This window comes from Protopterus annectens, chromosome 6.part0 (assembly GCF_019279795.1).
Source record: "Protopterus annectens isolate FY-2018-M chromosome 6.part0, PAN1.0, whole genome shotgun sequence".
NCBI classification, from domain to species: Eukaryota; Metazoa; Chordata; order Ceratodontiformes; family Protopteridae; genus Protopterus; species Protopterus annectens.
Window position 1 is genome coordinate 1563569872 of NC_056737.1, and position 26982 is coordinate 1563596853.

Consider the following 26982-nt stretch of genomic DNA (forward strand, 5'->3'; position numbering starts at 1 on the left):
TGCAATTCATAACAGATAAAAGCATTACACAAAACAAAAGCAACTTCACATTGTGTAAGCTAGAAAAAAAGTAGCAGTGTTGATGTAGGCAGCTGTCATGTGCAGCTTCTGAAAACTACAATTAAATCAAGAATTATTTGGCTACTGTGTTTTCATTACAAAAGCAGAACTTTAACTTTGTTTACATTAAGCAAACAAAAAAATCCCATAAATAAGAGTAATAATTCTGTACTTCACTGAATACACAGCTGTGTGTAGTATTATAATTTATTGTGAAGGTATATACAGTTTCAGATAGCAAGATCTTTATCTTCACAACACGCTTGGAAAGGAAAGTTTATCTTGACACTATGGTGGAAGTCAAGACTACAACAAGGCAAACAGAAAAAAAAAACACCAAAATGGAATAAACCTAAGTACAAAGATAAGAGACCTCACAATGGATTCTCTATGATAAGCTTCAATACTCAGGCCAGTTTTTATCTGTTATCAGCTGTTATCAGCAAACATTATGTTTTATAGTTTACCTATTTTGTGGAAGACATGAAACAACAGTCATTTTGCTGTATATGAATTCTGTTTTTTTCACAAAGTGCTGTTCAGTTTGCTGTACATTGCTAACTATTTCATGTAGAACCTCACATTTTTAAACCAGTTCTCAAAAATAACAGTAGCAAATCTTTTCAGTTTTTATATTTGCTTTACATAGAAATTAAACACAGAAATGTCAGCCAGAAACATGGAGAAGATAGTATGCTGAGGATAGCCTTTGGGCAAGATTTATCAGACACACTGATATTTATAGCATGTATATTAATCTAGAGTGAAACAGACTGGAGAAACCAGCAACATGGCACTGAAAAACACTTGTAAAAAATGTATTTATATTTATTTATTTATTTATTTATTTCAGTTTGATTACCGGGGGGGTGGGGTTGTTCACTAAGTGTAATATGCTGTTCACTAAGTGTAATATGTTGTTCACTAAGTGTAATATGCTGTTCACTAAGTGTAATACTTTAGAAAGGAATAAGAAGCAGAGTAGGAGGTGGGGTCCACTGGGCATTGGTAGCCTGTTTTCAGTGGAGGCCCGGAGAGAAAAGCTCCAAAACAAGGAATTTCAGCAATTCAAATATTATGTTTACTAAAATGAAATCAATTAACATGGAAAGTTAATGGGTAGTCTGAATAACTAAAAAAAAACAGGTAGTTACAACAGAAAGAAATACAACAATTTCAATTTTTAGTTTGGTAAGAAAGGCATCACATGAGTAATACATGTTTTACTATGCTGTTCACTAAGTGTAATATGCTGTTCACTAAGTGTAATATGTTGTTCACTAAGTGTAATATGCTGTTCACTAAGTGTAATATGTTGTTCACTAAGTGTAATATGCTGTTCACTAAGTGTAATATGTTGTTCACTAAGTGTAATATGCTGTTCACTAAGTGTAATATGCTGTTCACTAAGTGTAATATGTTGTTCACTAAGTGTAATATGCTGTTCACTAAGTGTAATACTTTAGAAAGGAATAAGAAGCAGAGTAGGAGGAGGTTAGTCTGGGGCGAATGGAGTAGAAAGCTTAGGGTTTATAGGCAGAAGAGTGCAGTTGCAAATTCTGTTTTGAAAAAGGTAGGAATGAAGCTGGTTTTTGAAGTTATTTATGTTGGTACATTTCCTAAGTGACAAAGGCAGGGCATTCCATTTTTTAGCAAGGGTAAAGGATAAGAGAAGTTGGCCAGCAGGGCGCTGGGGTTTATTAACAGTGATTAGGTTTTGTTGAGAAGATCTAAGTGGTCTAGGGGGGGTATAGGGGAGTAGAATGTAAGAAAGAGCAGGGCAGTTAGAGGGGTTTTGAAACAGCTTGAAGGCTGTGGTGAGTTGGAGGAGGTTAAGTTGATTGGGAAGTTCAAGCCAGTTAAGGGAGTGAAGTGGTCTAGGGGGGGTATAGGGGAGTAGAATGTAAGAAAGAGCAGGGCAGTTAGAGGGGTTTTGAAACAGCTTGAAGGCTGTGGTGAGTTGGAGGAGGTTATGTTGATTGGGAAGTTCAAGCCAGTTAAGGGAGTGAAGGGATGAGCAGTGATGAGAAGAGGATTTGGCGTTAGTTGCAAATCTAGCGACTTTGTTATAGCATAACTCTAGTTTGGTGGTAAGAGAGGATGAGAGATTAGTGAGCAGGGGGGCACCGTATAGGAGGGTTGGAAGGAGGAAGGTGGAAGCAAGGGTTAGTCTAGAATGAGGAGACAGGAAGTGATTGTTTCTATACAGTAGACCCAGTTTTATATGTTTTTTTTGATATTTAGTAGGATGTGGGAATTAAATTTTAGTTGATCGTCGATTGTGACACCAAAAAGTTTGGTGGAGGGTACGATCTCGATGAGGGAGTTGTTGAGGCTGGAAATTTGAAATGAGTTTTTGTCAAGGGAGGAGGATTTAGATGGAGAGAAAAGGAGTATTTTAGTTTTGCTGGCGTTTAGGGAGAGGTGATTTTGTAACATCCAGTTTTCAGTGGTAGAGAAGGCACTTTGAGTTAGGGCTTGGAGGTCTGTTAGGTTGGGGGCACAGCATATCAAAGTAGAGTCGTCAGCATATTGTACAATTTTTGTGTTAGGGATGGCTTTGTAGAAATCATTTATGAAGATATTGAATAGTAGTGGGCCAAGTATGGAACCCTGAGGAACTCCTGTAGGGGTCGGAAGAAAAGTCGAGGTGGCTTGGCCCCATTTTACAGCTTGGGATCTGTTAGAAAGGTAGCTGGAGAAGCAGGAAAGGGATTCAGGGCAAAGGTTGAGGTTAGATAGGTGATTTAGAAGGTGGGTGTAAGAGATGGTATCAAAAGCTTTCGATAAGTCTAGTAGGACAGTGGATACTAATTACCGGAGTCACGGGCAGAGTTGACTGAGTGTAGAAAGGAGAGGAGGGCAGTATTTCTGCTATGACCTGGGTGGAAACCGTGTTGGGTAGGAGAGAGAAGGTGGTGCTTAGTAAGGAATGGCAGGAGTTGTAGGTGGATACATTTTTCTAGAATTTTGGATATAGGGGAGAGAATGGCTATAGGGCAGAAATTTGAGACAGAACAGTTTTTGCCACCTTTGTGGAGGGGTAGGATGTAAGCACTACACCATAGTAAGGGAACGTAGGATTCAAGTAATGATCTATTAATTAGGATGCCGATAGGAAAAGCAATAGAGTCAGAAGCAATTTTTAGGAAGGCAGATGGGATGTTATCGGGGGCATTGGAGCAAGGTTTTAGTTTTTGAAGGAGTTTCTTTATGTGATCGGTAGATACTGGTTGCAGTTTGAAAGGGGGGGGGTAAGAACAGTTTAATGAAGACTGAGTAGTGGCAGGGGAGAGCTGATTGTTGGGAAATGTTTTAGTTAGCTCAGCAATGGAAAAATGTCTGGAAATTGATGACATTTCCACAGGCATTTCTATCCACTTGTGATACCAGGGAAAATTAAAGCATAAAGAGACATTATCAAGAGATTTCACTGAATATCTACCAGCACCAGGTCGTGCTGATAGCATTTACAAATCTGACTTATAAAGACTCTCAAACTGAATCTTATAAGTCTTCACTATCTTGTCAGTTGGAACAGTGGATTAATGTCATAAGCTACCAATATACTCATTCATTGATGTGATTCCCTCATTAAAATGCTCATTCATTGGTTTGATTCCCTCACTAAAATGCTCATTCATTGGTTAGATTCCCTCACTAAAATGCTCATTCATTGGTTTGATTCCCTCACTCTGCATTTGCCTAAAGTGTGACTGTTTGCAAGTCTTTTAATCAGACAGCGCATGCTCATTGGTCACCCTTGAAAAGAGGCCTAGTGGGTTCTAACAAACAAATTATTTAACTGAAAATTATCCCAAATGCTTGCTGTCAGCTGCACTGTAGCACAGGCATAAAGACATGAGTACGAACAATGAAACCTGAGTTCAGTTAGTTGCCCATTCATGTGATAGCAATATGAAAAGGGAAGAGTTCAGTGATGAGGGTTAGACTTCTCCCTTGTCTTGGAGAAAAGGGAGGCTATGTGCTCTGATGCACAAGCTTTATGGTACAATTCCTGGTGTAGTCCAGGGATCACAATGAGTTGCTTTATTATAGGGGGCAGGGCTAGCTGATCATGTCACGCCAAAAGTGTAACAATGCATCAGAAAGGCTCAATGCACACCAGTCCCTTGGATGCTACTGATCATGCATTGTCAGATTTAGGGTTTAAATAATCAATTCTTCTCATGGACAATGGTGCTGCTTCCACTATTTGGGGATGAGGAGGTCAACAGCGTGGCCAAGGAAGTTAAAATTCCAGACAAGGACCAGAGTAAAAAAATGGTGCATTAGCTTAAATGCTTCACAACATTGTCAAAAATAACATGAATTTGCTAATGCTCTATTAATTTAAAGGTGACTTTGTTGATTCACGGGAAACATGACAGCATATAATAAAATTTATGAACCTATATTAAAACATAAACATGTTGGCAGAGGTAAAGACAAAAACAAGCAGTTGAATAAATTATTTTTTTAGAAGCTTACCTGGGAAAAGAAAATTACAGAATACAAGTACAAATAAATAAATACATTAAATAAAATACATAAGAATATGAAGTGGCTTCCTTTTATCTGATGGAATCCAAAGTTAAAACGGTTCTATCTGGGTCAGCTAAGCTCAACAATGCTGCATTCCTTGACTACTGTTTTGCGTAAGAAATCACTGTTGGGGTGGTTCATAAGTTCATAGGTAAATACTGAGCAGTCAGTCTCAAAAGTACCCTCCAGATTTCCAAATGTGCGTTACCACTGATTTACTTTTCTTCTGTTCGCATGACCATGGAGATGGTGTATATATATATATATATATATATATATATATATATATATATATATATATATATATATATATATATATATATATATATATAGATATATATATATGTATATATATATATATATATATATATATATATATATATATATATAAGTTCAGGAAGTGGGGAAGGCTTGTCCCCAACATGGAAGTGCAGGAGGATTTGCCACCCCCTGTAGAAATGTTTATATTTAATTCTATCTTTGGGTCAAACTTATGACCAGTTGAGCTCAGTGATTTAGTTCCTCACCAAGTTGCAACTCAATGGGTTACAGTGAAAATGAGCTCAACAGTCACATTGTGCTGAGATAAAGAGTTAAATACAGTATCTAGATAGGAATAAAAGCTTTGATTCTAATCTTACAAAAAGGTCAATGTGTGTGTTATAAGCAACACCTAAGAAAATACATCAAGGCACAGCGGAGAGGAAGTGGATGAGTTATGATAATGCACTGCTTTTACTGCCCATTGTATTTGTATCCGGAGCTCTTCATCTACCTATATGTAGAGCAAAAATGAAGATGCACTTATACAGTGCATGCTATCCAATGCCCAGGAAATCCCTGGTGATGTTTTGGTTAGGATCCATCACTCTCCGTACTTCAGGTTCAGTTCCCTATCAGAAAAGTACAATATATTTTTTGCTATCACAATCAAAACAAATCAGTTAATATATTCTTACAAAAATAACTTGACGTGTAGGACATAGAAAATATCAATGTGGAGTTACAACAGTCAAACTTCTTGAAGCCAAGTAGGTTGTAGGCTTGATAGGCAAACCTATGAACTTACATGTATAATTTCTGCCCAAGACAGGAGTCCAGCACTGGTATAACAAGTAATAAACACTGTCATGAAATAGAAAAGAATATGTGCTGTTGGAATTGTTCTCAGAAATGTGATTTTCAAGTCACATTTTGATGAATACAACTTCAAAAAATATTTTGTTCAGAGTGTACAGTGGTTAGGAGTGTCAAGAAAATGTGATATCTTTTTTGCAATATGCATGTATTTCCTGTATTTCCTGTGTCTGTTGTGGAGGGGTGTACTCTACATTTCCTCTCCCTGTTCCCTTTCCATAAAATTTAAGTAGTTATAAAGTTCTAAGACAGCTGTATTTCAGAGAAGAAAATTCATTTTGAGTTTGCAACATTCACACAAAAAAGCACCAGCTCTAATAAAAATGGTTTACTTATGACTAAATGGGTGATTGTGACCTGCTGTGGACTCACTGGTTAAGATCTCTGCCTCCTAGCTCCATAGTATGGTGTTCAGTCCTGACCTCTAGTCACTGTGTAATGCTTGCATGATCTCTCTGTACCTGCATCATTTTTTCCAGGTACTCCTTTTTCCTTCCACATTTCAAATCACATTGACTGATTCATTACTCTGAAGTGTCTACATATGCTGCACTTATCTCTTGCCTTTGTGGTCTGAGTCATGGCTGAAAAAAAAGTCGTGATGGCAAGTTAATTTACTCAGATAATAATCCAAGTTAAAAAAATAGTAATAAAAATGTCACGTTAAAGAAATAGGAAGTTGGCAGTGAAATCCTATGGTCTATCTATGCTGGGTTGCAGTACACTGATAGTACATAAAGAGCATAGGGTGAGTTTTCAATCTATGGAAAATATTGACAGAAGATCCATTTTGAATGCCACCTGGGGCACTCAGATTCACATCCACTATGTCTGCTTCACTCCTCCAAGCTCACATTATAGTAGCTCCGTCACAACAGCTCATACATTTTGGCTCATAATGCAAGTACTCAGACACATTATTTGGCAAGTCAGTATGACATCCCCCACTCCCCTTACTTCGTTATTTTCACTATGGGGTCACTAGATCATAGAAAAACAGTGATCACTTCAATGCTTGTCTTGCTACTTCTCCAAGGTATAGCAGTTGCATTCTACCAAGAACTTGCTATCAAGCAACTACTTGCAATCTTAACTTCCTAAGTAAGAAGTGAAACCTACGCAAATATCAACATAATTTATTATACTCTATTAAGTAAAGCCTTTAGAGCAGGTGATTTGAAGAAGTGACTTTTAGCCATGCGATTCACAGTACCAACCCTTTCACAGAGGTTTGTTGTCATCTTGTGATGTGGGCACAAAGAAATGTCCTGTGCCCACTGAAAGTACCTGAAAAGAACATTATTGCAGCATAATGCCACACCTCAGAATGTCTCATTGTACTCATAAATATACTAAATTGCATAGTTAAAAATATACAGCATATAACAAACACAAAAAGATAAGTTTTAGAAAAGAAGTGCTTTTACTACACCATGAATATGCAAAATTTCTCTGAATCTGGTTAAGTGGTTAGCTACAATAAAGCATAAAAATGTAATAAAAAGGAGCATGGCCTATATTCTTAATGGGAAAGTAATTGCTTTGTCATTTAAACTGATGACAACATTTGTGTTTAGAAAATGTTTCAGACTGTCTTTAAATTGGATGAGGATTTTTTTTTTGCTGTTATTTGCCACTATACCTGACACTGTTACGCTTTCCCCTATGTGTCTTGAGCACATCTTCACCTGCTGTTGGCAGTTTGCTAACATAACGGAGGGAGTCGACCAAAGGGCCATCATCCAGGCAGCCATGGAGGCTGTTATAATCTTTGCTGACATCCTGTTAGTGATGGTGTTTTAGTAGTAGGAATTCTGAATGCATATCTTACTTCCTTATAAGTATCCTTTTGCAGTTGCAAAAAATACATTTGTTCACTGCTATAAAAGCAGTGTCTTTTTGATTGGCTGTCTAGACAACAGAAAGCTAGTGGGAAACTCAAATAAAATTGTTAATACAAAGAGATATAAACCAAGCTTCCTATGTTGTCATAATAAATGCCTGCAAAAACAAGTTAAAAACAATAGCTCCTGTTTTGAAAACAGAAAAATATCTTCACTGAAAAAATCCAGAAATATTCTTGAAATAAGTATGTATTAGCAGCAAACTTTCTTCCTTTTCGGTCACCTCCAGATGGCCTGAGATATCCAGTAACTTCCTCTCTCTCTCTCTCTTTCCTCCTCTCATCTTCAGTACCCTCTCTAACAACTTTTTATTTAGTCAACATTGCGCAAATTAATTTGCTACTTATTGATTTTTCAAGTAACTAAAATAACTAAACTGAGTGACCAAGTTCATTCTCTCAACGGGACAGAAGTTAGGTTTCTACTCTCATTTTATAAAAGCCTGTGTACTGGAAAAAATATTAATAGTTCTCCAGAATGTTATCATCTGTCATTATTAATCACAGATTCTCTGAATTTAATACTTATTAATAATGCTTCTACCTCCTCTCACTGCCAAGAACACTAAGTAAATAAAGTCTGCTATGCAACCCTCAATCTGTACTGAGAGAGAGAGAGACGCACACAGCAGATACAGTACAGACAAACCCCTGTTCTCACTCACAAGCCACACATGCTGCAAAGCTGTCCAGGACCTAATTTTTGTAAATACGGCTTCCCCTACAATGCTCAATATTTTATTCAGAGCTGGGTGCAGCACAGATGCAAGATTTTTCACCTTCACATACCCCAAGTACAGTGGAACCAGGCAACATCTGCTATGACTGATAAGAATGAACAAGCTTTAAACACAACTACTCATACCTTTCAGCATAATAGTTGCTACTGCAACTATGTATAGGCTTTAACCAACCTGTTCAAGGAGCAAAGGTTTCCTTTCAGATTAAAAATCTAGAAAATTAAAATAAGCATTTTTACAGGGGTAGAAACCCTGTCGCACTGCCCACATCCCTTTACCTACATATCTTCCATCCAAGGTTACACCATAAAATCATAAAATCACAGAATCATAGAGGCAACTGGGTCATGTGCCATTTACACCTTGCCAGTACTCACCCATAGACCTTACCTCCTTTTTAAGGAGTATTAGGCCAGTCATGTTGTGGGTACATTTCTGACTACCCATACAATTTTCTAAAACCTTCATAAAGGAAGACAGTGTGTCACATTGGTTGATCAGGAATACAGATTTGTTTACAGTGGTAGTCATTGCACAATGAATCTGCCTCTCCTACATGATTTGTTTATTTTCTGAAGGATCCTGTTGAAGGCCATATTTAGAAGTGTTTAGTTCTAGTCTTTGCTGGATTGCTTGATTTGTGGAGATATCAGAGGTCTTGGACTGTTGGATTCTTAATGGCCCCAAAAGCAAATTAGACATTGTCACTATGGAGTCTGTGGGATGCTGAATACAGGGACAGTGCCTCTGACTTATCCTAGTAGCTCGGATCTTTTAGGCCTGTGATCATTTTTGTAATAAACCTCTGGGGTCTCTCCAACTGCCTAATATGTCTAGTAAATTCATCCCAAAGGAGGTATTGTATTCTGTGATGGGCATGGAATTCAAAGAGGAGTGATCATGCTCAAAATTAAAAAAAATATATAAAATAAAAATATAAAAAATGCACTTTCTCTGCTGTTAATCTCAGAGATAAAATAAGAGACATTTTAAACATAAATGCATTGCTGAAATGGTCTACCGGTAGTAATGACACGTGTAGTACATTTCATGTCAGCATAAACCAAATAGTGATGCTTGCTCACTTGCAAATAGCATTTATCTCTTTCTCTGACCTATTCTCCTATTAAGACACTTCTAAATATGGCCTTCAACAGGACGCCATGAATTAGTACTTCAATTATTTCTCCAAATGTACTTCCAAAATGAGAGTCCTGTGCTCTCTAGCTGCTTCATTCAGGAATCTGTATTAACATCTGAATTCATTACTTCTCTTACCACTGGACACCCTGATTTGAAAGCTTTATCATGTACAAATGACACTGTTCAGGCCAAGCATACCTTCACAGTATGAGTTCTGACCATGTCACCATTACCACATGGCTAAATGATAAAATACTAAAGATTACTTGAAATTAAAATAAATAACATAAAATAAGTCCATTTTTAGTACTCACCTTAAGTGAAATCAGGTTGCCTGCATCAAAAAAAGCACATTTCCTGCAAACATGCAAGTCACTGGAACAGAAGGTAAATTTAAATGTTTCTCTATGGCTCAGCACTGCCCCCCCCCCTCCTTTTTTTGCTGCTATGCTGCTCCAAAGGCAATACCATTTATCAGTTCAATATTTCCTTTTGTGATATCTCCCTGAACTGGCTAGGGTTACCAAAAAAATGGCACAGCCAGTACTATCTAGGCAATGTAGCAGTACCCCACACTGTCATGATGACAGTCCATGATTCAAAGATACCATAAAGCCATGATGAACAGCATCTAATTAGTGGCTCACTATTAGGCATCTGATTCAAATACAAGTGTAGTTAAGACCAACTGAGCTAGCAGTCCCCCATCAGTCCATGCAATAATAACCCAGATGTATACACACACGTGCACACACACACACACACACACACACACACACACACACACACACACACACACACACACACACACACTCATACAATCATCCCTCCTTTTTCAGGGAAGTTGCAGTACTGTACTGAAGTACATTAAAAAAGTTTTTGTCTGTGTAGTAGTAACAGTTCCTCTGGATTACAAGATGCTAAGTAAGACATTGATCTGTCTGAAGATTCATGAGTAAACTACGGGCAGCATTAAGGGATAGAAATAATGCCCTAACAGCCTGTAAACTGTACACACACATCCCATAACTTTCAATATCAATTATGAAGTGATCTTAATCAACTCATAGTTTTACTGGTGAGACGCAAATGTTTATTGAAAACAGGGATATTTTGGGGGCATCTGAATGAGCCACAGTATAAGTATAATTGATAGTAGTTTCTTCTCTGTATCAGTGGTACATAAAAGTCTTCGCAAATCTGGAGTAACACATATGGTTTAGTTATAAATGGCATGTTATTTAACTTACGTAAAACTCTGTGAAAGTTTTTACATCTATTTCTGAAGTCTTTGGATTCCTATACAAGTGTGCTTGATGGACATCTCTTTAAAGACCAGCTATGCCCTGCATATTTCCTTTTCCCCAAGTGATTTTCTGATCCATACATTACATGTGTAAAAAAAAAAAAAAAAGCATGTTTTTCCTCTGTGGTATTCTTGTCACATTCAGTTTCCTTACTGCATGCCACATTGTGCATGACTGAAATTTCGTAATAATTTCACCCTGGCCCTTACACAATTTTATTTGTATCCCCTAGGCCACTAGAAAATATAAAACAAATGGTAATCAGTGAGCATAATCCATGATAACAAAAGACAGTGACAGCTCTAAGTGTGAGGTATAATGTACAGTGCTAAACCAAGTACAGAGTAATTACAATAACAAGGCTCCTTCTCTGTAGCATATTTCTCTCACTAGCAGAGGAGGTCTGGGTGGAATCTCAGCAGGTTAATATTGTTGTACTTCCACACACAAGAGTAAGTGATGTCAGTGGCATAATTCATTGTCTTAGTGACCATCAGTTCTGTAAAAGGAGACCTCATATTTCCCCAGCAGGCACTCCTTGTTGTCACTATGCTGGAGGCATAGTAAAATCATTGTCAAGTCATTAACAAATATAGTACTTTTCAACACCCTATAACTAGGAAGAATTATACATTTTCTGGCTTAGCAACATGTGTTACAATGAATATAATATACCTGACTACCTGTAATAGATGTCAGGCATTTTATGTTGGGAAATCTACCAGAAAACTGAAGGAAAGAATAACTGAGCACCATTCAGAATAAGAAGAAATATTGACACTAATTCCTTGGCTAAGCATATCAGTACATATGGAAATGTACATAAATTCTCTTTTAGGCTGATAGACAGATTATGTAAGGATATATGAGGGGGAGATCTTAACAATAAGCTAGAGATGAAGGGATATCAATGGATAATACGCCTTTGTGCTGATGTATTACAAGGTTCAAACCAGACTGTTTCTTTAAAACCTGTACTAAGGTATAAACAAATGTGTTTGAAATAGAGTTCTGTGCTTCTGTAACTATTGTTTTTAACTCAGATTGATTGTTTAATTGAATAATTAATGGCTGTGTGATTTTTGATAGTACATAAAAATGGTTAGTATGTGTTAGTATTTTATACACTGATGAAGGGTTTGTTTGACCTGAAAGCTTTGTTTTATTAGACACTTGTTCAGTATTAGCATTGCTTGGTTTGTCTCATACTGGATCCAGTCTTGGTTTTATGAACTAAGCTTTGTTCTGCAACTGTTTGGCTTTTTGAGAATAGTAGGATCTTGCACACCATGCTATGTCCACACTGCCAGTCCAAATCAGGTGAAAACTGATAGCCTTTTAATGTGCATAGCCACATAAACAGGACACTGTGTGATGCACATCACAAGGCAGAATGGTACAAAGATGCACATTAACAGTAGTGTGCGCAGGTTACACAGTGGCTGTGTACATCTGCACACTTATATGAACTCTCAGTCCTGTAATGGACAGATACATACATTATAGCACTTGCAAAGACAGATTCACAGGAAATCATTTCAAATAAAAACTGTGGTCACCATATTTTGAGAGGTGCACCATGACAAGGTCAGTGACATTAACAGTGAAGAACACACATCACTCACTGAGATAGCAGAACAGAAGTGAGATGAGCTTCCGGAATTCCCTGTGTTCAGTGCAGGATGTACCATCCCGGTAAGCCCCAGCTGAGCTACATAAGTAGCATCACCACAGATGGCAATAATGGCCCACAAGGCCTGTGAGGTGCATGTACCCAGCACAAGGCAGAGGTGAGTAAACATGGGTGTCACACTTGGTATCAATCATTGATTGCACAGGATGGTAATCCCGGCACAGATTGCACCATTCATACCAAGTCAGAGATGCTGAGTATGCTACATGGCCTGTGTAAGAAATGCAGCTGTTTCAGGGACTGAGAGACATCCTGAAAATGGATGTAGAGAGACATGGAGTATTGGGACCTAGAGTAGTCATGCCTGTTGAGGGTAGTGGTAGCCAAAGTGGCAGCCATTGTTGCACCCCTTATGATGTGAGCAACTGTCCTCAGTGGATGTGATAGGGATAGATGTGCACTGACATACTCTCTATACCTGCCCCAGGGCAGTGACAGTCAGAAAGCCATGACTAACCCTCATCTGGCTCCACAGTGGACACAATATACAAGGCAAACCAAGTGATGTATTATAGTGTTTCATTACAGTATCCTGTAGCTATACCAAGAGGAACACCTACCCATGCCTGTTTATGAGGTCTTTGACAACAACAATCTGCTGGAACATCACACAGGGGGCACAACAGGGGCACAGCAGGGTTTTATAAATGCTCTTCATGTGAACACCATAACGTGAATAAGATGCCTTGAGTCTTGAAACTGTGGACCACATGGTGTCCACAGTCAGTGTTCCACCTATGAAAGCTGCATTCAGTCAGTGGGGAATGTGATCTCTGTCTCCCTCGTCATCTTAGCTGTCTATATGGCCATCATATCTGCCACCCATGACTTTTCCACCTATGCTAGCACTGCAAGTAATGATAATTGTGCCCAGTTCCACCCTGTTACTTGACTAGTTAATACCATGACATATGCACCTTAAATGTATCATGTTTACCCTTAACTTACTCACCACAATCAGCTTTCTTATACACTTAGACAGCAAATAAGATATCATTCCATATCACAAATGACAGATTGCTGGCATTTTGTTTCCTCTTCTGTATCAATAAACCTACTGACTAATTGACAGACTTACTGTATTCACAAATTATTTATTTTTACTCTAAAATTATTTTTTACCAAATGCTAACCATAAACTTTCCTTTAGACAGTTCTGTCACATAGGGACATATCAAGATTAAGATAGATAAATCCACAAACTCATACACGGTAAACGGACCACATAGGCTTCAGGAAAATCAAAACAGGACTCGTATAAAGTAAAGAACTAAAGCTCAAATATATAAAAAAACAATGAACGTTCTTTATTTAGGTACAGTTAGCGCTTTCACCTCCTTGGCTTCATCAGACTGTATCCATACCTCATATAACAGTCCTTTATATATGTGTTTTTTACATCCAATTAACCCCCTAGTGTTGAAAATTTTTATTTACATCTGAAACCCAAACATACTGATTGCATATTCCCGAGCACACAGAAAACACAATAAATCATCATATTCAAATAAAAATTGGTAAACAAAAAAGCAGGGAAAAATCTAAATGTAAAAATATTATCCTAAAAATATAAAATATATATATATATATATATATATGTATATTTTGTACAAACATATATGTGCATATATAAAAATAGATCAACTATATAAAACCTTAAAATGCTGTTCATTTTCTTTTCATAACACTTTTTCTCAATCTACGTTTCTTTAATATAGTCTGTAAAGGACTGTTATATGAGGTATGGATACAGTCTGATGAAGCCAAGGAGGTGAAAGCGCTAACTGTACCTAAATAAAGAACGTTCGTTGTTTTTTTTATATATTTGAGCTTTAGTTCTTTACTTTATACAAGTCCTGTTTTGATTTTCCTGAAGCCTATGTGGTCCGTTTACCGTGTATGAGTTTGTGGATTTATCAGATATTTTATCGTTCGGTAACGGACACGCTATTTGCCTGGAGCTGCATCTTTTTTGTTAAAGATTAAGATAGAAATTAGGTCTGTGATCATGCAGAGAATATCAGTTCTTGGTTATAGTCTTTTAACATACATTTTTCTTCTAAGGCCTGAACAATGATCTTTATAATGGTGAGCTGAACCCTTTCATACTGTCATGATGCACTTTACCTAAACTCTGTCTCTCTCCTCCTTGACTCATAGTCTTGTCTTCACTAGCAGACTACCTTTAGAAAGAATAAAAATAAAAAATACGAGCTGGATGTTTACTTAAATTATTTTATTAAGGTTCACTGAATTGATCATGCTGGCATAGGCTCAGCAGAACTTAAATGCAAAAATGTTAATATATCCGTCATTTAAACCCCAGTGCTGCACCTCTTCCTCTTTGATAATGTATTAAAAATAAATAAATACATCTGTATGCCTCATTTTTTATGTTTTCTTCTTGCTACTAGTATCATCTTCCCAAGCCATGTTTTCATGAAAATTTGTAAAGAGCTTGTCTTTAATGCATCATCTGGTAGTTTAGTCCAGATGATTAATTATATGAGGTGTTAGCAAGCAGCATCCTTCGGTACTGGGTTTGATCCTCTCAGCTTCTATTTGCTTACTGTATGACTGAGCAACTCACTTGCCCACACAATGCACCCTGGTTTATCTAACTGGTAAATCCATGCAATTTCTTCTGATGCATGTTTCTCTCCTGTTTCATATTCTCTGCACAATGTTTATATACATATAAATATGCATATTTGTGTGTGTGTGTGTGTATGTGAAACAATACCTTCCTTCTGAAGTTGTGTTTCTGCCTGATTAACTATCACTATTTAACAATCAATCATGCTCCTTACTGGATTATTAGGTTAGGTCTGCAAAACTATATTTAACTTCTGTTCATGTCTGTAAGTTAAACAAACCATCAGTAAGATAAAAATAATAAAATGTGCTTCTTCTCCTAAACATCTGCTTCAGGAAAATAATTTTCCTTTTAACATTTCTGTTGACTGCCATACATATATCTCTATCTTGCAATAACTTGGTCAGATCTAGCTGAATGAACACATATCATGGGTTACTGAATCTCTGAAACACGCAATATACTACAGTACAATCAGATTTATTGCTTAACTGTAGCAATTTACATTCCACAGTCACATGACAATGTTTAGGATGTCCAAAAATACTATAATATAAAATTAAATATGCTCATAACTTCTCCTGCAATGTGATAGGTAGTTTAGAGAATTCTAAAATAAGTCTGCTTTTTTAAACAAACCTTCACTCACAAGTTAAACAGTAAACTCCAATCACTAAACAGAACAAAAAACTGCATGAGTGAACTCATAGCAAAGTGACAGCATTCTTATGAAAAATATATAAAGTTTTGTCAAGAGGCTAGCTGTATATCATAGATTATTTTTTAGTTAATGGGTAGTTGGGTTTTTGTGAAACCATTAGTTAATTCTATATTTTATGATGAATACTTCCATCCTTGTGGTGCCAAAAAGTAATTGCCAGAAAATGGAAATCTAACGTCTAAACTAACTGTAACTGAAGTACTGAATATTATAAAAGAGACACAAGAACTGGAAAGGGATCTTTAGAAAAGGGAAGGAACAAATTGCATAAAAACAAATGGAAATTGTGTTAAGAATACATGGAAGACAGGGCTTCAGCAATTTATGTAATGTTGGACTGATTATAGTTGAAAAAAAAGAAAAGATATGTGATGTATAATGCATGTTAATGGAAAAAAATGTTCATAGGTTCATATGTTCATAGGTTCATACTAGGCTATCTGCCCTAGGGCATTTATAAGCCTAGCCAGAGTGTATTTGGCTTTCGCCACCCATTTTAAATAAATTTTGCTATGCCCTTTTTCGAGGTTAGTATACTGTGCCTCTGTCTAACAGTGACACAGAAGTGATACCCGGGGTAAACCTACGATCTCCCATCCACTCATCAAGATTCCTCTTGAAGAGAGTCAATGAGGGACTCTGCCTAACCTGGACTGGGATTTTATTCCAGAGTGAAGGGAGCCTCTGGGTTATGAATCTGTCCCTCCAGCATGTCCTATTTATTTCAGTGCTGAGGTTCAAGTCTCTTGAGCGCGTAGCTCGATGGGATTTGGATTTTCTGAGGTGCACTGAGTAGAGCTGGAGTTTCTTTAACCGGGCAGCATATGGCATCTGTTTGAGCCCTTTGATCCTCTTGGTGAGGTACTTTTGGGGTCTTTCCAGTTGCTGCAGGTGTCTGGTAAAGTACATCCCAAAAGGGGCATTGTACTCAATTATAGGCCTGATGAGGGATGAGTAAAGAGGCACGATGACCTCCCCGATCTAGATGTGAATCCCTTCATGATTAGGTGGGCTATATAAAATGTTTTTCTAACCACTTTGGCCACGTGGTTGTCAAATGAGAGATTGCTATCAACTTGGGTCCCCATGTCCCTAATTACTTCTTCTGTACTTAATGGATTACCACCTATATGGTAATTTGTGGGCACTTTGTTTTTGCCAAAGGGGATGACTATACACTTTTTGGCGTTTAGCTTGAGGCCATGGCTCTGGCACCAGTTGTCTGTTTCTATGAGGCCCTTTTGGAGGATGCTTGTGTCGGCTGGAGAGTCGATTATGGTGCCCAGTTTGCAGTCATCTGCGAACTTAGTCAGCCACAGTCCTTCCGTGTTGGCCTGTACCTCCGAGAAATATATACCGAACAAGAGAGGTCCCAGGACTGAGCCTTGTGGGATGCCTCTTGTAACTGGTTTGGAGTCTGACATGGCTCCAGCAATTATAACCATGTGGGTTCTGTCCTTGAGCCAGTTTGCAACCCATCTAGTGACATAGGGTTTATATTTAAGCTGGTGAGCTTATCTATAATGCCCAAGTGGGGTATTGTATCAAAGGCTTTTGCGAGGTCCAGGTAGGCTGTGTGGACCACCTTCCCCTCATCAATGGCCTTGGTGACTGTTTCAAAGAAATCAACCAGGTTTAAGAGGCAGGATCTGCCCTTAACATAGCCGAACTGGGTAGGATCCAGTGTCTGTAGGTCCCCAATATCTTTATTTATGAGGTCCATGATGATCCTTTCCATAGCTTTGCAGACCACGCTAGTCAGGCTTGTGGGGTGATAGTTTCCAGGATCTGTTGAGGCACCACCTTTGTGGAGAGGGACCACTGTTGCTGTACTCCACTCTTTGGGTACATATCCTCTAGTAAGGCTGAGATTGAACAGTAGTTTAATCTTTGGGTTTAGCTCTTCTTGGAATTCATGTAGGACGCAGCCCGGGACACCGTCTGGTTCCATTGATGCTGTGTTTTTTGCTTTGGAGAGGGCAGCTCTTACCTGAGCATCTGAGATGTCAGGGGGGCAGCACTCTGCTGGGATAGATATTTGCCCTTTTGGTGGGGAGGGGGGGAGGTTTGCGCTGAACCTGTCACCTAGGATTTTGGCAATGTCTGTGGGTTCGGTGTATTTTTTGTCATTTTGGACTAATTCTGAGCATATCTGGGAATTCCCACCCAGGTTCCTAACATAACTAAAGAAAGCTTTGTGATTATCCTTAGTGTCCTGTGCAATTTTTCTCACGAAGCTGGCCTTAGACGATTTTATGAGTGCCCGTAGTTTTTTGCTAATACTGATCAGAGATGCCTTCCCTTTTTGGGATTTTGCTCTATCATGTAGTAGCTTCCTCCTTCTATTGTATAGTTTGTTTATGGCTGGGGTCCACCAGACAGGGCGTCTGCCTTTGGAGGATTGGGTCTTGGTTTTATTTGGGATTGCATGATCCATGCATTCCTGAAGGTGTTCAGAGAATGCATTTATAAAGGATTCTGCATTCTGGGCCGTATTTTCCACAGGCCCGGGGGTTTTGAAGGATTTCACCTTGGTTTTGAGAAGTGTGAAATTTGCTTTAGAGAAGTTTTTCACTGTGGGTTTCAGGGCAGGGGGTGGAGTCGTGATGTGAATATCGGAAGGGATCTTTGAAGACTTGGTGAATGAACACATATCATGGGTTACTGAATCTCTGAAACACGCAATATACTACAGTACAATCAGATTTATTGCTTAACTGTAGCAATTTACATTCCACAGTCACATGACAATGTTTAGGATGTCCAAAAATACTATAATATAAAATTAAATATGCTCATAACTTCTCCTGCAATGTGATAGGTAGTTTAGAGAATTCTAAAATAAGTCTGCTTTTTTAAACAAACCTTCACTCACAAGTTAAACAGTAAACTCCAATCACTAAACAGAACAAAAAACTGCATGAGTGAACTCATAGCAAAGTGACAGCATTCTTATGAAAAATATATAAAGTTTTGTCAAAAGGCTAGCTGTATATCATAGATTATTTTTTAGTTAATGGGTAGTTGGGTTTTTGTGAAACCATTAGTTAATTCTATATTTTATGATGAATACTTCCATCCTTGTGGTGCCAAAAAGTAATTACCAGAAAATGGAAATCTAACGTCTAAACCAACTGTAACTGAAGTACTGAATATTATAAAAGAGATACAAGAACTGGAAAGGGATCTTTAGAAAAGGGAAGGAACAAATTGCATAAAAACAAATGGAAATTGTGTTAAGAATACATGGAAGACAGGGCTTCAGCAATTTATGTAATGTTGGACTGATTATAGTTGAAAAAAAAGAAAAGATATGTGATGTATAATGCATGTTAATGGAAAAAAATGTTCATAGGTTCATATGTTCATAGGTTCATACTAGGCTATCTGCCCTAGGGCATTTATAAGCCTAGCCAGAGTGTGTTTGACTTTCGACACCCATTTTAAATTAATTTTGCTATGCCCTTTTTCGAGGTTAGTATACTGTGCCTCTGTCTAACAGTGACACAGAAGTGATACCCGGGGTAAACCTACGATCTCCCATCCACTCATCAAGATTCCTCTTGAAGAGAGTCAATGAGGGACTCTGCCTAACCTGGACTGGGATTTTATTCCAGAGTGAAGGGAGCCTCTGGGTTATGAATCTGTCCCTCCAGTATGTCCTATTTATTTCAGTGCTGAGGTTCAAGTCTCTTGAGCGCGTAGCTCGATGGGATTTGGATTTTCTGAGGTGCAGCATGTCCATTAATTTCGGGTTGGACATGGCTTTATACGTCAGGCACAGATCGCCTCTGAGCAGGCGGTATGCCACTGAGTAGAGCTGGAGTTTCTTTAACTAGGCAGCATATGGCATCTGTTTGAGCCCTTTGATCCTCTTAGTGAGGTACTTTTGGGGTCTTTCCAGTTGCTGCAGGTGTCTGGTAAGGTACATCCCAAAAGGGGCATTGTACTCAATTATAGGCCTGATGAGGGATGAGTAAAGAGGCACGATGACCTCCCCGATCTAGATGTGAATCCCTTCATGATTAGGTGGGCTATATAAAATGTTTTTCTAACCACTTTGGCCACGTGGTTGTCAAATGAGAGATTGCTATCAACTTGGGTCCCCATGTCCCTAATTACTTCTTCTGTACTTAATGGATTACCACCTATATGGTAATTTGTGGGCACTTTGTTTTTGCCAAAGGGGATGACTATACACTTTTTGGCGTTTAGCTTGAGGCCATGGCTCTGGCACCAGTTGTCTGTTTCTATGAGGCCCTTTTGGAGGATGCTTGTGTCGGCTGGAGAGTCGATTATGGTGCCCAGTTTGCAGTCATCTGCGAACTTAGTCAGCCACAGTCCTTCCATGTTGGCCTGTACCTCCGAGAAATATATACCGAACAAGAGAGGTCCCAGGACTGAGCCTTGTGGGATGCCTCTTGTAACTGGTTTGGAGTCTGACATGGCTCCAGCAATTATAACCATGTGGGTTCTGTCCTTGAGCCAGTTTGCAACCCATCTAGTGACATAGGGGTTTATATTTAAGCTGGTGAGCTTATCTATAATGCCCAAGTGGGGTATTGTATCAAAGGCTTTTGCGAGGTCCAGGTAGGCTGTGTGGACCACCTTCCCCTCATCAATGGCCTTGGTGACTGTTTCAAAGAAATCAACCAGGTTTAAGAGGCAGGATCTGCCCTTAACATAGCCGAACTGGGTAGGATCCAGTGTCTGTAGGTCCCCAATATCTTTATTTATGAGGTCCATGATGATCCTTTCCATAGCTTTGCAGACCACGCTAGTCAGGCTTGTGGGGTGATAGTTTCCAGGATCTGTTGAGGCACCACCTTTGTGGAGAGGGACCACTGTTGCTGTACGCCACTCTTTGGGTACATATCCTGTAGTAAGGCTGAGATTGAACAGTAGTTTAATGTTTGGGTTTAGCTCTTCTTGGAGTTCATGTAGGACGCAGCCCGGGACACCGTCTGGTTCCATTGATGCTGTGTTTTTTGCTTTGGAGAGGGCAGCTCTTACCTGAGCATCTGAGATGTCAGGGGGGCAGCACTCTGCTGGGATAGATATTTGCCCTTTTGGTGGGGAGGGGGGGAGGTTTGCGCTGAACCTGTCACCTAGGATTTTGGCAATGTCTGTGGGTTCGGTGTATTTTTTGTCATTTTGGACTAATTCTGAGCATATCTGGGAATTCCCACCCAGGTTCCTAACATAACTAAAGAAAGCTTTGTGATTATCCTTAGTGTCCTGTGCAATTTTTCTCTCGAAGCTGGCCTTAGACGATTTTATGAGTGCCCGTAGTTTTTGCTAATACTGATCAGAGATGCCTTCCCTTTTTGGGATTTTGCTCTATCATGTAGTAGCTTCCTCCTTCTATTGTATAGTTTGTTTATGGCTGGGGTCCACCAGACAGGACGTCTGCCTTTGGAGGATTGGGTCTTGGTTTTATTTGGGATTGCATGATCCATGAATTCCTGAAGGTGTTCAGAGAATGCATTTATAAAGGATTCTGCGGTCTGGGCCGTATTTTCCACAGGCCCGGGGGTTTTGAAGGATTTCACCTCGGTTTTGAGAAGTGTGAAATTTACTTTAGAGAAGTTTTTCACTGTGGTTTTCAGGGCAGGGGGTGGAGTCGTGATGTGAATATCCAGTGAGATTAGTTTATGGTCTGATCTTACCAGTGAGGGATACACTTCTGGTCTGGAGCATAGAGTCCCCATGTTGGTGATGATCAGGTCCAGTATGTTTTCCCCTCTTGTGGGAGTGGTAACAAGTTGTTCCATAGCATTTGAGTTTATAAATTCTAGGAACCTTTGGGCTAGGGTGTTGGAGCTAGAGTAATGCTCCCAGTCTATGTTTGGGTAGTTGAAGTCGCCCAATATAATGGTGTTTGGAGAGACCTTCATATTTTCCAGTGTTCTCAGGAAGGCCGAGTGGGGTTCCTGGGTTTGGGAGGGTGGTCTGTAGCAGGCTATAAACTGGAAGGCAGTTTTACCCACTGTTAGTTGCACATGGATAGTCTCTGATGCTTCGTGCTGTGCCACCAACCTGGAGGTGTGGGTATCTTTGACAAATATTGATACACCCCCTCCTTTTGTCGTACGGCCCAAGTTTTGGGGCCAAAAAGCATGGAATGAGGTATAACCTGGTAGTGCTGGGGTGCTCTCCGGAGCCTTGAACCAGGTTTCTGTTACTGCACAGATATCGATGTTCTCCATGCTAAGGAGAGTTTCGAGTGCATGCATCTTGAGGTTTAGACTTCTGGCATTGAGTAGCATTACTCTTAGTTTCTTATCCATTGTGATACCTATGGAGGTGGGTTTGTCTTTTGAGCCTTGCCTAAAAAAGGCACTATGGGGGTAGCAAGAGCCTTTGCCAATATCCGAAAGCCCAGGGGTGACAGGTGCAAGCCATCCCTAGCGAAGCATCGTGGCTTGTCGAGCATGTCATCCCAGGTTGATAGGCATTGGATCCCCTTTGAATGACGCCAATACTTAAGCCAATTGTTGAAATTGATCATCTTGTCTTCAAATTGTGGCATCATTCTTGGTGAGGGTAAGATGCTACTCAAGGTCAGGGTCATACCGGCCTGGGCTACATGCTCAAAGAGCTCCTCTATGTCTTTTCATGTAGTCCAGGGAGGTACATCTCAGGTCATTCATACCAGCATGGACAATGACTGAGTCATATTTGTACTTGCCTTGGAGTGACCTGAGTGCTTGTGTTATGTCGTGGATCCTAGCGCCCAACAGGCAGCTCACCGTGACCTTCTCCTTGTTCAGCTTGGTGAGCAGGACATCAGTGTGCCTGACGATAGAGTCACCTATTACAAGTGTATCAGGTGTGTTGTTTAGCCTTAAGGGCTGTGACTGTACGGCACACTGGCTTTGTGAGCTATTTGTTGCAGGTGTTTTGTTTTGGGGTAGCGGTTGCTTGGGTGTCTGCTTTGGAGGTCTCTGCTGCTTAGGCAGATTTTTATTTAGAGCCTCCGAGTATGTTTTTGTATGTTTATGTGTTTGGTTTGCTGTCGTGGTAGGTCTATGTGAGACTGGAATTGTAGTGAGTGTGGTTTCCTTCTCCTCCTAACTGGTTCGCCAGTACTGAGTTGAGAGAGCTTAGCCCCCAGTATGGCTATATGGTTGCATCTCTCACATGTGTTGGAATTTGTTGGGAGGAGGAGAGGGTTGTCTGTGTACATGAGGCAGTTGTAACATTGCCTCAAGATGCCTCAAGAAGTTAATATGGTTTGTTTTGTTTTTCTTTTAAAATGTATGTTTGCCTATATCTTAAGTGATAGGTTAATAAAGGTGTTTCAAAAAATATTTCCATCCTTGTTATGTAGTAAAGTTAATATAACTATTTCCTTGAAAATGTAACTCAGTTTTATACACATTTAACATACATGAGAACTGTACAATGATACCCTATGGACAGCTATTGCTTGATAAAAAAACACATCTGACACTCCAAAGCAACAAAGTGAGCTGCTGTAAAACACGGTCTGAAAAAAAGCAAAAGGCCACTTGTGCACACACACACACACACACACACACACACACACACACACACACACACACACACACACACACACACACACACACAGAAAGAGTCTTAATGAAAGGCCAATTTATGTGTCTTTCACATCTGACAAATTATGACAGTAAACTGCAGGAAGTGTTTAGAAGTATGAAAGCTACTTTTATACAAAACCCTATAAAGAAAGTGAGATAGATTGTACACACACACACACACACACACACACACACACACACACACACACACACACACACACACACACACACACACACAGACACACACACAGACACACACATACACACACACACACACACACACAGACGCTCACACACACACACACACACACACACACACACACACACACACACACACACACACACACACACACACACACACACACACGCTCACACCCACACACACATGCGCACGTGATCACACTCACACGTACACACGTGCTCACATGCACACACACACACACACACACACACACACACCACACACATGTGCTCACATGCACACACACACACACACACACACACACACACACACACACACACACACACACACACACACACACACACACACACACACACACACACACACACACACACACACACCACAGTCCTTGTACCTATCCTGGTGTGATTCCTCCTATCCCTGTCATACTTCTGTGACATTATGGCACATATGTAATATGCCCTGGTGGAGTAGTTTATCCCCACCCTGATCCCCATTACAATGTTGGTGCTGTTATGCTACTTTAAAGAGTCAGCCCTGGTTGTCTACTGGCTCACCCCACCTCCCCATTACCCTTAGAAAGTCCATATTGTTACTGCACTTCACTTCATCCCTGGTGTTCAGAAGGTCCTCACACCACCAGATACCCCATACTAGACACTTTAGAATGTGTCCAGTCTCCCATCACCATTATGCTTTTCTATGCCTTAGCGTATTTTAAGCAGTATTCCCCTAACCCTAGTATATAGTGTATACTCCCCTTCAATCTTCATTTTGTTTTTGGTGCCACTTTAAAACTTACCCATGGTGTCTAGTGGTTCCCATCCACCAAGTTAGTGTTTGGCAGTTGACTGTACTCGCTACTGCAGCATGGTGGGAATGGCCATGCTGGTCTACACAACTGAATACTTTCTTCACTTGCTTGGCCATGTAGATGCATTCCTGGAGGTGATTCCAGGGAGAGAGTAAATGGCTAATTAGTGTCGAAGTGTGGTTTGTTCACGGTGCCAGCATATTGTTTACTGCTGTCATTAGAGTTTTTGATTGTGCTGACTTTAGTCCTAGCATTATTCATTTTTAGAACTGAACAATACATTTTTCACTAGCCTTAGTCATTACTGGTTACACCATTCCCTATCAGTACTGACTGCTAGCATTTTTACTTCATCTTGGGTGTGACCACTTACATTGTTCCCTAGTATCATTACTTCATCTTGGGTGTGACCACTTACATTTGTTCCCTAGTATCAGTACTGACTGCTAGCATTGTTAATTCATCTTGGATGTGACCACTTACATTTGTTCCCTAGTATCAGTACTGACTGCTAGTATTGTTACTTCATCTTGCGTGTGACTGCTTACATTGTTCCCTAGTATCAGTACTGACTAGTTGCCTCATTTCCTAGTCTAAATATAGATTACTCATATTGTTTACTAGTCTCAGTACTGTTTCCTTTGCTCTCAAGCTTTATTTTATTATTTTATTTTACATTTGTTGACCGGGCTAGTCTAGCTGGATATATGTCCATTTTCAGTAGAGGCCCGGGGAGAAAAGCTCCAATATTAATTACAAAATTACAAAACAAGTATTATTGTGACATAAACATATTATTAATTACAATGAAATTTAACATAAAAATTGATAAAAAATGCGTTGAGACGAAAAGGGAAAGGTATTAGAGATATGAGGAAGAAAACGAATAGAGAAGAAGTGAGAAAGAAATAAGAAAAAGAAAAGAGGAGAGGGTTAGTCTGGGTTAGTACAATTGCCATTGTTGCCCAGTAGTGTACTGATGGTTTCATTACTTCCTAATCGCAGTTTTGCAAGTACTCATGGTCTACAGATCTATTTCATTCAAAGGGATACCATGAGCATGAATGGTTTCTTTCAGATGTCACATCAATTCTGAGGAAACTGTTCCTTGATAATCAAATGACGGCAGCTCAGTGATGACACTGTAGGTACTGAAGGTGCATGTTTTCACAGTAACCTGTAAACTAATGGCACAACCGTCCTTACAATGCTTTAGGCATAAACATAGAGATGGTCATCAAAGAGCAGCTGGAGAGCTTTTGTTTATTTAAACAAGCAGTAGTGAGATACACGGATACAAATATCAGAAATAAAACCTCTAGGTATACTGCCTTGTCAGCATGTGTACTAAATCCCACTTGTGAAATAGGAAAGGCAATGAGAAAACAGTCATGAGCAACAGCCAGTACCACATGTAGTTGACACCATGTTAATGTTCAGATCTCAGGAGTTTGGTAAAACATAAAGTACAAATTGCATATAATTTGTTTTCCAAATACCTGTAACAAACACAATGATGTTTTGTCCAACAAATGTAAATGACAAAGTGAAATATATATCAGTGTATATATAAAATGTATAAAACCCACATAAAATCAAGTGGTCAGTTATATCTTTTAACAGCATATGAAATCATAACATAGCATACATGCAGAATTATTTCAAGTGGGATTCCTAATGCTTGTGTACTGGCAACTGTGAGGCCCAAGTATTTATCCAAGCTGAAACAGGCTTGGATGACTCCTATATCACATTTTACTTTTAAAAGCAGTCAAAGGAATGACATTGGACTAGCTCCAGTAAAGTAGAGAGATAAAACCTTGGCTCAGGTACCTGATGGAGCTGACATGGAGGCTTGGGTACCTGACAGAGCTGGCAGGAGAGGATGGGAGTAGGCAACCACTGCCACCAGTTCATCCATACTGGGAATATGCAGGCAGCTTTTGTTTACCACTTCGTTGATATTTACATACAGTCCTAGCTGTTGCAGTGTGAGTCTGTGAGTATGTACTGCCCATGTGGATTAGCACTCAGCCAAGATGGCATCCAGTAGCATGTTCCCTATAGCAGGCAACAGAAGTGCAGCTGAAAGAGCTGCTGTTATGGAGGGGATGTGCCTTTAGGGGGCAGGATAGGCTACCCCATGAACATGGAAGCTGACCTCTCCCCATTACCTGACCACAAGAAGAATGAATGAGCTGATGAGGGACCCATGGGCAGCAACAAATGGGTCATAGGACTCTTACCTAGCCAGTAGATTCCTGTTGGTCACCTTCAATGGAAGGAATGGACCAACTAGGGTAGGGCCAAGGAAATTAAAAAAAAAAGAATGGCAGTGAAAGGAAGGCAACAGTTTTACTGCATACTGTTGTTTAAATATACCCCTGAATACAGAGATCAAGTCAATTGCACTCCTTGGGTGCATTACAGGTAGTCCTTAACCACAGTATTTATATTACCATAAGATATTTCAGAAACTATGACTATTATATTTAAAAGGTTTTTTTTTTTAATATTGTGACAGTCTCAAAGGAAAGATGATTTTTAAATGATTAATTT

At 39.4% G+C, this 26982-nt stretch overlaps 1 protein-coding gene across 1 annotated transcript in view; it reads right to left on the bottom strand.

Moving 5' to 3' along the window:
- HEG1 (heart development protein with EGF like domains 1) overlaps nucleotides 1-26982 on the bottom strand; it is a 556295-nt gene that overhangs the window by 55495 nt on the left and 473818 nt on the right. The window lies entirely within an intron of this gene.